At 38.9% G+C, this 14,876-nt stretch overlaps 1 protein-coding gene across 8 annotated transcripts in view; it reads left to right on the top strand.

Annotated features, from left to right (window-relative positions):
- Window positions 1–14,876, top strand: part of CDH11 (cadherin 11) — a 191,436-nt gene that overhangs the window by 135,178 nt on the left and 41,382 nt on the right. The window lies entirely within an intron of this gene.

The following is a 14,876-nucleotide window of genomic DNA, read 5'->3' as shown; positions in this document are numbered from 1 at the left end:
ATGCCTTAAAATATTTAATACTTAAAATATTTCCATTGTTTGCCTTACTCAGGGATAAAAATGGGCTTGTGTGTCTTGCCTTCTATCATAACTTTGGCAAGAATGTGAATTTAATGCCAAGTCCTTGTAGAAAAATTTCATTATAAAAATTTCTTTACAATTCCCAGCTTTAATTGCTTTACAGACTTGGCATTGAAGGCAACAAAAGGTTTGCAGTTAAGGCTTCCTTGGCACTCTTTGAATACATAAAACTTATTTTTAACCTTTTAGTTATTGTTAGAAGCTGATGGCTTCAGCTCTCTGATGCCATTTTCTTACTGACATTTGAGTGAGTCATACAGCCCCTTTTATTCATTGTTTTGTTATTTTTCCCGTGCTGCTGATATATCTTTTGACCTGTCTGGCTCACATAGTCTTAAAATTTGAATTCAGCTGCAAGGTTGGGCACTATTGTGTTAGACTGTTTGTTTTTCAACTACTGATTTTTATTTACTTCATCAAATGTGCATTTGAATAAAATCTTTGCAGCTGATTTCCATTGAGGACACTAGTTTCTTCATACCGAGCAACAGGTCTTCCATACAGCGAGGACCTTCCATCATGGCCAAATTCAGCTTTTGAGCACAAATCTTCCCATTCCTAAGTCATCAGGGTTTGTTATGTGGTGACTAACAATCAGTATTTGTTTGATTTACAGTTTCCTCTGAAGTTACTGGTTCTTACTCATAGTAATCTTTGTTTGCCTGGTATCACTGCTGATAACTGGATTCTGAAACTCAGTTTTTACCTTCCCTTAATACCAGAATACCTCTTGCAGTTTATTACTGAACAGTTTAGCATAAAAGATAATTTTGGATAAAAGTTAAATGTAGGTGGGTAACTTTCAGGAAATGTCAAATTAATTTTAGCAAAATTATAAAAACTTTGTTTTTGCAAAGCTTTATGAGATGCAACGTGCTCTGTTTCTTAAGGACTGCAAGGTCCACAATGTTTTGGATAGTTACTTCTCTAACCAAATTTGGATGATAGTTTTGTTGAGAGTATGAAAGTTAGATAAAAGTTACTTGACCTTGAAAATTTATTCACATCATTTATATGTCCACACAATCTGTAATAACAAAATTTTGTCCTCTGACTCATTTTAAATTTCAGAATGTTTGATGCTTTTCCAGTCTATAATTGGGTTAAAATAACACATATAAGCAACTTTCATTCATACGGCTAACAACATAGATAATGCACCTAACCCTGCCTGTTGCCAGCTAATAAACTCCGAAGGAAGTGCATGCAAAAAGCGCACTACCTGTACCTTTTAAACTTCCTCATCCAGATGTTTTATTTATTTGTGCAATATACTTCTGTCCTGGTTTTGGCTGGGATAGAGTTAATTATCTTCCTAGTAGCTGGTGTAGTGTTATGTTTTGGGTTCAGTATGAGAAGAATGTTGATAACACACTGATGTTTTCAGTTGCTGCTCAGTAGTGTTTAGACTAAAGTCAAGGATTTTTCAGCTTCTCATGCCCAGCCAGCAAGAAGGCTGGAGGGGCACAAGAAGTTGGGAGGGGACACAGCCAGGGCAGCTGACCCAAACTGGCCAAAGGGGTATTCCAGACCATGTGATGTCATGCCCAGTATATAAACTGGGGAGAGTTGGCCTCAGGGGGGATTGCTGCTCAGGAACTAACTGGGCATCATTTGGCGAGCGGTGAGCAATTGCATTGTGCATCACTTGTTTTGTATATTCCAATTCTTTTATTATTATTATTGTCACTTTATTATTGTTGTTATTATCATTATTATTTTCTTCCTTTCCGTCCTATTAAACTGTTCATATCGCAACCCATGGGGTGTTTTTTTTCCCCTGATTCTCTCCCCCATCCCACTGGGTGGGTGGGAGTAGGTAAGCAGCTGCATGGTGCTTAGTTGCTGGCTGGGGTTAAACCATGACAACTTGTTAAAATTAGACAACCTTGCTTTTCCCTTATAATTTCTATAAAATTTTTTAGCCATCTCAGTCATTCATAAATGAATTTCTTACAGTTGTTTTCACCAAAATAATCTTGAGTTCCTTTTCAGGCCTCAAAATGTTGTTCAAAACCAGAGGGGTTTGCTAAACAGGAGCATTGTTTCAAAATTCTGCAGCATGCTTTCTCGCTCCACAATCCTACCAAAATCCCTGGTCTCCTCAATCTTTACGTTTTTAATGAGGTATCTGCTGGGGCAAACGCTTTGCCACCGCAGAGGCAGCTGTGGTGGCCCCCAGCCAGCCCACCCCTGCTCTCCTGTCCCTGCTTGGTGCAGGGCAGGGAAGGACGGGGACAAGGACACCCAGGAATACTCCCAACGCCTGTGGCTGCTTGCGGGAACCAGTAGCTTGTTTGACAGCTTCTGGTTCACGTTAGTTAATCTGTTAGATTAGATGTTAGTTAACAGAACGTTTCAGGAAAAGCAGAATTTCTGGATCAGGTCTACCTTTTAAAAACCATGTCTGCTGTATAGCTTGGAAAAAGATAAAAAAAATTTTCCACAGAGAATGGCTCCTGCATCCTTGTTTCCCATGCAAGACCTTCCATTTCAATGGCTTAAAGTACTCATTCATTCTAAATACTGTGCTACACAATTAATAGACAAGATTGTGGCCTATTAATATCATGCAAGTGAAAAGAGCGGCAGGAGCTCCTTCTTTAGTGTGCTGTAATATTGAAGGAGAAAAGCACTGAAGACAAAACAGTCTGCACAGGGCTTTTACCTTTACTTGTGAGGTAGGTTGCTGTGGTCTGCACCTGATGCTGCAGCTCGGTCAGTATAGCTGTATCAGGTGTGTTCCCTCTGTGTTTTTAAGTTTAACATTTTGCTGCCCTTTATTGATGGCTTGAGACAAACCTCAGCTGAGATGTTTGTGTGCAATGTATTTTTTTTTAACAGCAAGATATAAAGAATGCCGGCAAATCAGCTACTCTGAGTTTACTAGCAACTGACTTAGAACAATGTCATCTCAATAACAAGATAAAGCCTTGGAAATCCCATTTTTCTGCTTTGCAAATGCATACGTACTGCTACTGAAACATGTTGAGAACCCAGTTCAGGAAATCTTTTGGTTCAAAATGGCAAAGGTTCTGTGTCCTTTGGCAAGTTTTGGAAATAACCTTCATTTCAGTAGTCAGTTGGTCTCTTCTTTTTTTCCCCTTTTCAAATCTAAACGCACGTCAAATCTGTTTGATATGGAAGCCCAGATCAAGATATTATTTGTGTGGAGGACAGTAGAAAATATTGTAAAATATTTCATAATACTAGCTCAACTGAAAAGCTGCTGTTGCTTTAAAAATATAATGTGAAAAATATCATGAGAAAAGTTTGGATTTAGGCCAAAAAAAATTAAAACCTTTATCGTGGATTAAACTGTTTTGCAACTAAATGCTGCTTTTCTCTGAAACAAACCATTCCCTCATGCAACTAAATACTGCCATATGTTTAAATTCTTGCAGGCCTCCTAAGGCTGACCCAGAAGAAATGTCAACAAATGTTTGTGAGTCCTTGTGGCCTTGTAACATTTTCTTTAAAAAGTGAAGAATGGAACAGCAGGAGCTGTAACACTCCCACAGAACAGACATATGAAGGCATATGGCTAACATGGGAGCCTGCTGGCTCTTCAAAGCTTCCTGGCTTCATTCTTAAGGCTTTCTTTTTTTTTTTTCTTTTTTTTTTTTCTCTCAAGATAGTTAAACTTGTCTTTCTATTTCACAAGTTGCTCTGTTCTACACAGAGCTGAGTTTAGCAAGCCTGGGGTCCTGTACAGCACCCGACCTGCCGTGGGAGAGTGCGCACCTCTGTTCCTAGAGGTGGCAGATTGGTAAATGCAGGTATGGAGCAATATGGTGTCTGTCCCTTGAGACTGCTCCGGAGTATGCCATATCCCTGAAGTATCTTTAGACAGTCATTCACCCTGTACCTACAAGATCTCACACGGCAATCTCTTCCCTACCTGGGTAGTTTCTGGGATATTGTACTCTTTAGAGCATAAACCTAATGCTGGCTCTGGTTTTGGAAATTAAAATAAATTACATTTGCTGAAAGGTACCAAACAGTTGCACTTAAGTTTCATTGCACGTGTGGGTTTATTACATTTAACTATGAGGTTTGAATTTGCCGTTATGGGGGAATATCTTCAAATGCACGGGATCACAAGTTTTTTCAAAGTCAATGTGATTTAATCACATAAGAACTTGAGACTTTCCATAGAATTTATGGTCCTAAATCTCTCTAATGCTTTGGTTTATTTTTTCCTTCCCTGTAAGTATCCTTTCCTGCAATTATTATTTTTAATTAGTTGAAATATTTCTGTGCTGGAATGAGGTAACTTTAGCACTGAAAACTCAGGGCACAAAGAAAAAGTACAGCTCAACAATTCCACTTCCAACTGTCTGTGCTTCGTATTTCTGATAATATGCAATTTTACTTCCTGTTTCTAAGGCGCTTACTAACATCTGTGCAGCATAAAGTACAGCTTTGCAGGTTTCTGCATTTCCAGAGGCTGTAAAGGCCATGCCTGCACCACGCAAGCTTGGGTAAATGAGTGGATTATCATATACCAAGAGAAGAGGAGAGCAGCGTGTGACTGCGCCTTGACTCAGTTACACAGAGCTCCAGTATGAGTGGGTGGGGGGGAACCTTACAGTGCGTTTTGAAAGGGTGTTTTGCCCTGATGCTGTGCAGATGTGTGGGCTTCCCTGATGTCAACTAAATTTATCTGTTTGATGCAGCACAGGATTTTGCTCTGAAACTTGCAACTTTTGGTCATTTTTGTTTCCGTCCATTGTACCATATTCGTGGATGTGCAGTGTTTTAAACCATGAAATCTTGACCTTTTGAGTTACAGCATTGTGTATTTCTCAATACCACAAGATATTTCTTCACAAAGTATTTTGGGAAGATAATTTATGTAACCACTCATAAAATTATACTGTCTTGATGTGGGGGATTGTTGAGGTTTATTTTCTCAAATGTGGTTAGGGAAGTTCCTGTGCCCTGAAAAATAAAAGGATAAAAGCAGCATATGAATAAAATAGACAATATAAAATGAAAAATCCAACATTTAGTGGAGTTTCTGTGGTTTATTCCTCATCTTCTCTCTTTCTCTGTGCACTACAGTTACAGTAATAGGTAAACAATAATGTAAAAACAATGAACATTTTGCATGAGATTGACAGAATGAATAATTAGATTTCCTCTTTTTAAAAAGAGAGTGGGGAAGCTTATTATTTGAAACTTCTCAAATGAATTTTCTGAAGTGTTCAGCCATAATTTAGCATGCAGGATGCTGTCTGTTAAAAAGGACTACACTATAATTACAATTACTGTGAATATCAGCAAGGTATTGAAGCAAAGTTATCCACACTCAGGCAAACTTATTAGGTGACTTGTTTCCATATAACTCACTTAGGTTGACACCTTCTGAAAACAAAATAACAGGTTTGTTTAGATATGTTAAGTTGTCAAATACTCATAAGTCTTATGAACCTGAAGATAATACTGAAGACATGAGTATCTATCCAAATGATACATTGAGTATGTATATGGCCTTATTTTGGCTTAGTTCCATAGCATACGTATGGAAAAAGGTTTACTCCCGTAAGTAATAACTACACAGCTATGTGATTCTAGTTTTAGAGCATCTTAACATTCATTGTGAGAGTAAATTAACTTACCTTCACAATATCATTTTCAGATACAGGCGTTAATTATTATCTCCAGTTTAGTGACGGAGCTGAGGAGCAGAGGGCATGTCGACAAAGTCTATTGTTGGCAGATGGAATCTCAGCCCACCGGAGCTACACAAACATGTTTATCACGGTGCCAAATCTGAATTAGCAGGTCTGATCACGAGCTCATATGCCTCGGCTCGCAGTAGGACTTGGTGGGTTGGGCACAGTGTGCTATGCTAACCGCGTTTATTCAGCTTCAGCTCAGCTTGGAACTTGGGCAGAAAAAGCTCACATCTGCCAGCAATATACTGTGTAGATACTCCCAGCAAATCTGCCCAAGGCCACCCAGGAGACTTAAGTTATGGCCTGGAATATTCTTCCATCCCTGTCCAAATTGGCCAAAAAGGAATAAAGTTACTGCTGTATGAAAATTCTTCCACTTACATGTTTTTAGATAAGCTTTTGGCAAATAGATCTTTCCATGCTTTTGCTGGAGAGTCGCAGTTCTGCACAGTTGGCAAAGGGACTTCTTTCATTATTACAAAGTTATATTTTATTTTTATTAGGCATTAGGTTATTTCTATATGCAGTCTTCCTTTTTGTCTAGGTATGTTAACATTGAGCACTCCTGGCTGAGTCCCAAAAGAAAGCAACTGAAACTTAGAGAGTAGCTGTATTTCTGAAATAATTTAAAATAGTGGAGATAGGTTCTCAGCTTTCAACCAAGTAAGGATTTTTTATTTCTTTGATTTTTTTTAACTTTCTTATTGTCCTTATCATTTCATAAACGCTCATTTATTGTTATTTAAAGCAAATGACTTTATAGCACCTAGGACTATCTCCATCAGGCAAAACTCCCATCGATATAAGTAGGAATTCTTTCCTAATTATGCAGTTTCTCCTGAATATGCAGAGCACTTGCGCTGTTATTATTTGGTTATGCATATTTCTATTTCACAATCATTGTTTTGAAGAAACCTCATAATGCACTTGCTCGTAGCTTATAGTAATTATACTACAGAAAATTAAAGTCTTGGTGGTATTTGGGAGGCATAATGAATAGCAGACAAATGTTAAATATTAATATTGTCAAATATTCTGGTTAATTTTGGCTGTGAACTTCAGTGTTACGAGCACTTCATGATGCAGCTGAAATACAGATCTGTGTTTATGTTTAAACTCTCAACAACAGATAGGTAGGCACGTTACCAAATAACAAAATAAATCCATAAAATACAGAAGTATATTGTAATTTTTAGAGTGGAATATCCTGAAATGATAGGTGGTGGAAAAATCTCATCATTCTTCTTATAAACATTGCTGCAATTCTGGAAAGCTCTATTAGTTGTGAGTAGAAACTGCACACCAGGCATCATGAAATGCTCTTAGTGCTTGCACATCTTCCAAGTTCTATACTTGCTCATTAATATTTTGCTGTATCTTTAATTACCATTTAGTAAAAATTATATGCTGTTGAGGAAGTATCAAAACATCAGTTGGTCAGTATTGTTCAGTCCTGAAAACTGAAATGTGTCATTTAAAGAGGCTTGTTTTTGGAATCAGTAATGTTTAGCTTGTCTGTCTTCATTTTTTAAGCTTTCTGTTGTCAACACTTAAAGACCGTTTCATGGACAAATTAATGTGTTTGACATTGCCTTCTCCTTGATCGAGAAGCCAACTGTGTAATGTCCTTTGAGAAAATACAAAAGGAAGTGAGGAAAAGATGGCTAGGAAAGACAGAGACTGAATGCCTTTTGGTTGACCTAAAATGAGTTTACTATATCCATTTTCCCTTCCTTCCACCCTCCCTAGATCTAGACAAGCTATGACCTGTGGGGTCTGGGGAGGAGGATGGGGGGGAATAGGGAAAGAGGTGTATTCAGTCCAGAAATAAGACTGAATTAAACTTTTAAAAAAAGCTTTACAAATGTTTGAAGAGTCAGTGCTGGGTTTGCAATAGGCTTCCCAGAATGAATCATGTATCTTTCTGGGATGACAGAGATATTCAGTGAGTTGAATGAGGTACACAGAAACTTAGAAATGTCAGATCTCTGTGGTGACTTTGAACAACTCCTCTTTATTTATTAATAAAAGGGAGAAGGTAGGAAAAAACGTCCCTAAGACCAAAGAACTCTGTCTCTCTCGAGCCTCTTGGACGAATTCTGAGCTATTCTCCTTTATGGTATCTCTGATGTCCCAGAATTATTCTTTCTTGGGTGTCTCCAGTGGACCTGGAACCAGCAGGATGATTTTGTAGAACATTTATATAAAGATTTTTTGAAAGGTTAGTTGAATATTTTTTTTTCTGTGCTGAGTGTCCCCTACAGCTTGACTAATGGGGGCATTCAGCATATACTTCAGTGGCTCTCAATTTTTAGGTTTTCTTTTCAGGTCACTAGAAGAGATTGATAAAAGAGAGCAGAAGAAAGCCAGAGGAAAGAAATAGAGAACAGCCTACTGAAATTGGCAGCAGAGAAAGATAAGATAAATAGAGTGCCAAATGCTAGTGAAGACAGTCTTTGGTACAGCTTTACTCTGGAGGAAGCATCTGGCCATTCATGTTTAGTGGAAGAAAAACACCAAAGAATATGAATATGAAAATGGCAAGGGGGGAGGAAACAAACAAGAAAAAAAAAATCTGCAGGGAAAATTTGCCATAAAAATATTTCAATGATGGCAAGATCCCACTCTAGTAGTCTCTGATATCTGCTGCTGGTGGAAGCAGAGTTCCAGCACAACTTAGAAGGCTTTAGAGCAATTCTGTATGCCTCTTGCAATGGTAGACTCATTTTGTATGCTTTGTATATATAATATGCTTATCCAAGAAAGAAATATATATGAGCATTTTACTGGTGGTGGTTCAAGAACATACACTTAAATTAATCTGTTAGCAAATATAAAAAGTCAAGCTTTTAGAGGACAAATGAAGACTTCTTCCAAATGCAGGAAATTCAAATTATATACAGTGTGGTACACAGAAATATTTGTTTATGCACGAAAAAGTTGTATAAATTATTTTTATTAAGATTTCTTTACATGCGTATATATCTATATAGGTATGTATGTATAAAAAGTATGTATCTACGTGCTGTGGATCGTCTTCTTCCAAATTTAGTTTTTAGAAGAAACTCAGAGAAGTTGGAAACATTTAAATGGAGGGCTTGATTTATGATATTTAAAATGACAGAACATACCTGCCTTCAGGCCTCCCAATCCACTTGTATTCTTAGTACCTGGATAGGATGGGACTGGAGCAGTGTGAAGCTAATTAATACAGACTTTATCCTCAAGGGCCTATCATCTACCTTCAGGCACTTGTGACCCCAAAGCAAGAAAAAAATGATAAAGTCATATGGTATTGGGTGAGCACAGGGCCTGGGCACTCATGTGATCTATAAAGAGCTTTTTGGAGGGGGGGGCTAATTTGTTCCTTGTGAGCCCACATGACCCTTTTCTCTTACTGCTATTTAATTTGGCCTTGGACAGATGAGATTTGGGCTTCAGTCTGCAGTCTGTTAATATTCTGAAAGGCGTTAAGATGTATTTTTGTCTCTCATGAGAGCATACAGCTATTCTGCTTTTTAGTTTGTTAATTTCTGCTATTGGTTGTGGCCTTTGTGTCTAACAGCATATTATTCAGGACAGTCAACTACTTTTCAGTGCACAGTACTTGGAAGCAGTCTCACCAGTTCCTTGCTTGTGGCATTGCAACTTGCTGAATGTTAGTCAGCACTCAACAGCACGGTGAAGGGATGGGAACACGAAGGGAAAATATTTTGGCGGAGAGTATAATATCAAATCAGAATAGTTCATAAGAAAGAGAAACAAGCTGTTTGCCCACTTTGAACAGAACCTTGTTTGTGTGAAACCTCTGCAGCTCTTGGGTTTTGTCCTATTCTTGCATGTCCTGCCTTCCACAAAGCATGCCCCTGGGTGGTAAGATCCTTCTTTCCTTCTGGAGGAAGGTATAGGATGGTACAACTGTTTGGTTCAAAATCTGTTTTCAAGCCTCATTTTATGACAGGCTTCCTAGGCGAATCATAGGTTGAAAACTTAGCTTCTCCAGGACTGAGTTCTGTGCTGTAGAATACAGATATTCACACTTTTCTACCTCAGAATCAGGAGGTAATAAAAACAGTCTAAAGTGTTCAAGTATTGTGGTGGCGACAGCCCGTAGCAGGGGAAATGTGCGCTCCACTATCATTGCTCTCCACACGGGCTGCACCTTAGGTCTGCTGCAGGTCCTCTGGGTGCTCAGGAGCACACACAGAGTGGTGCAATCGTCCCCCAGACCCTGAAATGTGGTCAGTCATCAAAGTCATTAGCCCCGAACTGCCAATAGACCCTGTAATTGCCTGCGTATGTATTTGTAAGGCAGATTATACAAATTGCCCTTTTTATTGGGTTTGCGTGGCAAGGTTTTGGTAGCTGGGGGGCTACAGAGGTGGCTTCTGTGAGAAGGTGCTAGAAGGTTCCCCTATGTCCGACAGAGCCAATGCCAGCCGGCTCCGAGATGGACCCACCACTAGCCAAGGCTGAGCCCATCAGCTATAGTGGTAGCACCTCTGGGTTAACATATTTAAGAAGGGGGTAAAAAAACCCTGCCCAACTGCAGCTGGAGAGAGGAGTGAGAAGATGTGAGAGAAACAACCCTGCAGACCCCCAGGTCAGTGAGGAAGGAGGGGGAGGAGATGCTCCAGGCACCGGAGCAGATTCCCCTGCAGCCCGTGAGGAAGACCATGGTGAGGCAGGCTGTCCCCCTGCAGCCCAGGGAGGTCCATGGTGGAGCAGATCTCCACCTGCAGCCCGTGGAGGAACCCACACCGGAGCAGGGGGATGCCCAAAGGAGGCTGTGACCCCGTGGGAAGCCCACGCTGGAGCAGGGTCCTGGCAGCACCTGTGGCCCCATGGAGAGACAGAGGAGCCCACGCTGGAGCAGGTTTGCTGGCAGGACTTGTGACCCCGTGGGGGACCCACGCTGGAGCAGTCTGTGCCTGAAGGACTGCAGCCCTGGAAGGGACCCACGCTGGAGCAGTTTGTGAAGAACTGCAGCCTATGGGAAGGACTCATGTTAGAGAAGTTCGTGGAGAACTGTCTTCCATGGGAGGGACCCCATGGTGGAGCAGGGGAAGAGTGAGGAGTCCTGCCCCTGAGGAGGATGAAGCGGCAGAGACAACGTGTGATGAACTGACCCCAACCCCCATTCCCTGTCCCCCTGTGCTGCTGTGGGGGAGGAGGTAAAGAAAGTTGGGAGTAAAGTTAAGCCTAGGAAGAAGGGAGGGGTGGGAGGAAGGTGCCTTAAGATTTGGTTTTATTTCGCATTATCCTACTTTGATTTGATTAGTAATAAATTAAATTAATTTTTCCCAAGTTGAGTCTGGTTTGCCCGTGATGGTAATTGGTGAGTGATCTCTCCCTGTCCTTATCTCACCCCACGAACCTTTCATTATATTTTCTCTTCCCTGTCCAGCTGCGGGGGGAGCGACAGAGCAGCTTTGGTGGGTGCCTGACGTCCAGCCAGGGTCAACCCACCACACCTTTTTATTCTTTCTGATGCAATTCTTGCCCTTTTTTTTGTTCTGTTACTTTTCATGTGACCGTCTTTCAGCATGAGATGGTAAGCCCATAAAGCGTTCATGTCCACACAGAGACCTTGGTCATGCTGCTAATTTCAGCTAATAACATTAATGAAGTGACAGCCTCAATAACCTAAAGTAACTTTGAAATTGGTGCTGCTTTCAGTGGTGGAGTCGGACCAGATGACCTCCAGAGGTCCCTTCTCACATAAACGTTCTAAGCTGCTATATTTGTTGCTCCGTGTGGGGATTTACATTACTTGACTTACCTGCCTGTAGTAAGTGGAAAAAGACAGATTCTCCTGGAAGGTGATTCCAAGCATAAGCTTATTTAGATGCTAAGATAATAGCTTGCAGGAGCAATTTATATAAAGCCAAGGACACTACCATCCTAGTCAAGGCACCCAGATATATATTCTCTAGTAGGGTTAAATGCCGATTTTGCACTAAGAGACTTAAACTTCAGTGCAGATCCATTTTTCTTATACCTAAATAGAGACTGCTGACTATATAAAAATACGGTGTCGTTGTGTGTCATGTAGTAGGAACTAGAATAAAACTATGAGAGCTGGCAGGAAACAGATTTTGCTGAAGACATATTCCTGAATAGTGAATTGCCTAAATGATCAGAATAACTTTATGCAAATTATATTTATACAGATGATACAGCTTCAAGAGGGAGGGGAATTTGGGCGATGCATAGCATAGAATAGAAAACATCAAAAAATGGCATATGAGAAGTCAAGTTTAAACTTTGTATTAAATCAGAACTTGTACCTATATCTTTAGAACAGTTAATTATTCACTGAGGAGAGAAGGTGAGAGAAAAAACAGTGAAGCTCTGCACCCAGACAGTAGAGATACTCAGCTGGCTTGTGGGAGGTCTTAATTCAGGCCTCCTTCCTCTGATTTTTATACCGATTAGTACATTTTTCATAGGTGAAATGTTTTATGGTGTGCCTTTGTTAACTTTTAGAAATGGCTCCAAGGTTAAGTGGTGTGTGGCAGGGTCAGACTGCAAATTCATGGTAGAACCATGGAAAGCTCACATATTCCTAACTCTTGGATTCTGCCTTGTGATTTTGAGCTTAAACCTGTGTTATTTTTGTTTTAAATGTTGTTAGATGCTTTTATGCATTTTAACAGTATTGTTGTTGTTTGTTGTGTACATTCTGAATATTTAATTTCCCACTTGAATATCTGTTTAACATGCAGGTTAGAAATACCTGTATGTTTTGTAGGCTTGTAATAATTAGGGGAAAAAAAAGCTATTCAGCCACTCAGCCACTCAGCCCATTTGCCTGGGCTGTGTAAAAACATTGTTTCCATATTGGATTTGAATAGGTAGTTTATGAATGATAATTCAGTCAAGAAGTTTCAACTTCTTCAGGTTTTATTTCAGCCATACAGACTACTCTGGCACTTTGAATATGGTCAGTACTCGTTTGCTTGCATAATACTTTAGTTTGGTAGGGTTTTTACTTAATAATTGTGTATGGTGTAAATTGTTTTTCCATAAGCACTTTTCTAGTAAATTGTAATCGAATAACCGTTTATGTGGAAACCTGATGCAATGGAATTCTGACTATGTTAGAAATGCTTTTTGAAGTTGCACATATATATATATTTGGAATATTTTAGTCTCCTTCACTGATTTCTGTGAAAGCAGCCAGAATTTTCATTGGGCTTGAAAAAAGTTGCAATAATCTGACAACCATTTCATTTCAGAAACTGATCCCTAATGCCTTTGTATCTCTCAGTAATAAGGACCTAAACATATGTAGTTATAAATCCACAGTTTAAATTGTGAGTATTTTGTCTCTATTTCATTAAATGCTCAGATATGTTTCCAAGTTTATTTCTGTAATTGCTCTTCTGGAAATATTTAACTTTAAAAGCACATTGGATACAATTTTGCTCCAATCCGAGATCTTTGCAGATTTCTAATATTTTTCATCTCTTTTAGTGAGGGTAATGTACCTAGGTCTTTTTTACAGAGACCAATGTGTGTTCAGTATAATTCCCTGCAATCAGGAAAAGGGAAAATGAAGAGAGGAAAATAAATAGATGTTTGGGGTTGGTTTGGGTTTCCTTGATTTAAATCTTATATTTTGCATGCTCCTTGATTGTATTAGTTTATTCATTTTGTCAAACAGACCACAAAGCTGTGAATATTTATTTAGTTCTGTTCCTAATAGTTTTTCTAATAGGGAATTATTTTGGTACAATGAAAGACATTTGTAAATGAAGCAGATAAGCCCTTTGGCAGACAAGGAGTGTTTTGTTCAACACAAGAATTCTATTGTCCACTGCTTTAGTTGTCAAGTGCCTGGGGAGCCCAGGATTTATGATGATGTTACAATGGCCCTTTCAGAGTGAAGTCTAAGAAGCTGTGAGATTCTGTTCCTCTGCTTTTCAGACTTTCAAATCTTTTTATCATTGAAGGACAATGCAGGATTCAGCTGCTTCTTAGGCCACAGGACTGCCCATTTAACATCAGGCATTGTGAAATAATTACCATAGTGACAATGGGTTTGGGGTTTTTTTTCCCCTCTAACTAGCAACATTTCAAAATGGTTCGAGTTGTCACTTTGTATAAACCGACTCTGAAGCCACAGCTTATTTTACGAAAAAAAAAAAAAAAATCTTGTTAGGAGATTTGATTTAAAGTGCCACTGTGTCAAATCTATTTGGAGCATTGGAACTGTTTAATGGATGGGTTTTTTTAGTTTTCTTGTAATTATAATAGGACTTTGAAACAGCCTTCTGTAAATACAGCAGTTGTTTTTCTTTTGGCTTTTGTGAAGGTTATAGAGTTAGTAGAAACTTACTATTGAAGCTATATTCAACTGCAGCAGAAAATAAGAAAATAAAAACATAATATGCAGTAAAAGTAGTATCTGATACCTATCAATCAGTTAATCAGCTAAACTATTTCTTGTGCTACAATAATGATGGAAATCATTCAGCAGTCTTAAATCATGTTTTTCATGAAAATTCATGAAAAATCTGGAGGAGTTTTTTTCCTCCTTGTTTGATGTTAATATGAAGATTTATTTGCCTCAAATAATGATTAGTGCTACAGAAAAAAATCGATTTGTAACCTCTGATGACTGTTTAAATGCAGTGTAACTGGAAAATGGAGCCCTTACTTGACAGTTAAATTATTATGTACATGGGCACTTCACTGGTGGTCAGGCGTATGCAAAGGAAAAAGCTTAATAGTGTAACAGGTTAGATTGAGGACTGGTAGTATCTATTATTAAGTATTTGCTGCTTTTAAAAGCAAAAGCAGATCTCAAAAAAATTAGACCATAGGAATATGTAAGAGAATATTTTGAGAAATACTTATCTAAGCAACTGCAAATGTCTTGGGCAAAAGGGAATCTTGAGCTGCAAAGTCATTTGTAAAGATGTTGTCATCTTCAAAGATATTGAACAAATTATCAAAATGAGAAAGTTTATTCAGTTTTAGTCTTTCATGCATTCATATGAGTTGTGAATTAGTTCAAAAGGGTCCTCTATGAAAAAAACCCTGGTACATAACAATACCTCACACTGAGTATTTCTTTTGCATTCAATCACATTAACTATATTT

The sequence above is a fragment of the Haliaeetus albicilla genome, chromosome 10 (assembly GCF_947461875.1).
Source record: "Haliaeetus albicilla chromosome 10, bHalAlb1.1, whole genome shotgun sequence".
Taxonomy (NCBI): Eukaryota; Metazoa; Chordata; class Aves; order Accipitriformes; family Accipitridae; genus Haliaeetus; species Haliaeetus albicilla.
This window is presented reverse-complemented; position numbering and strand designations above follow the sequence as displayed.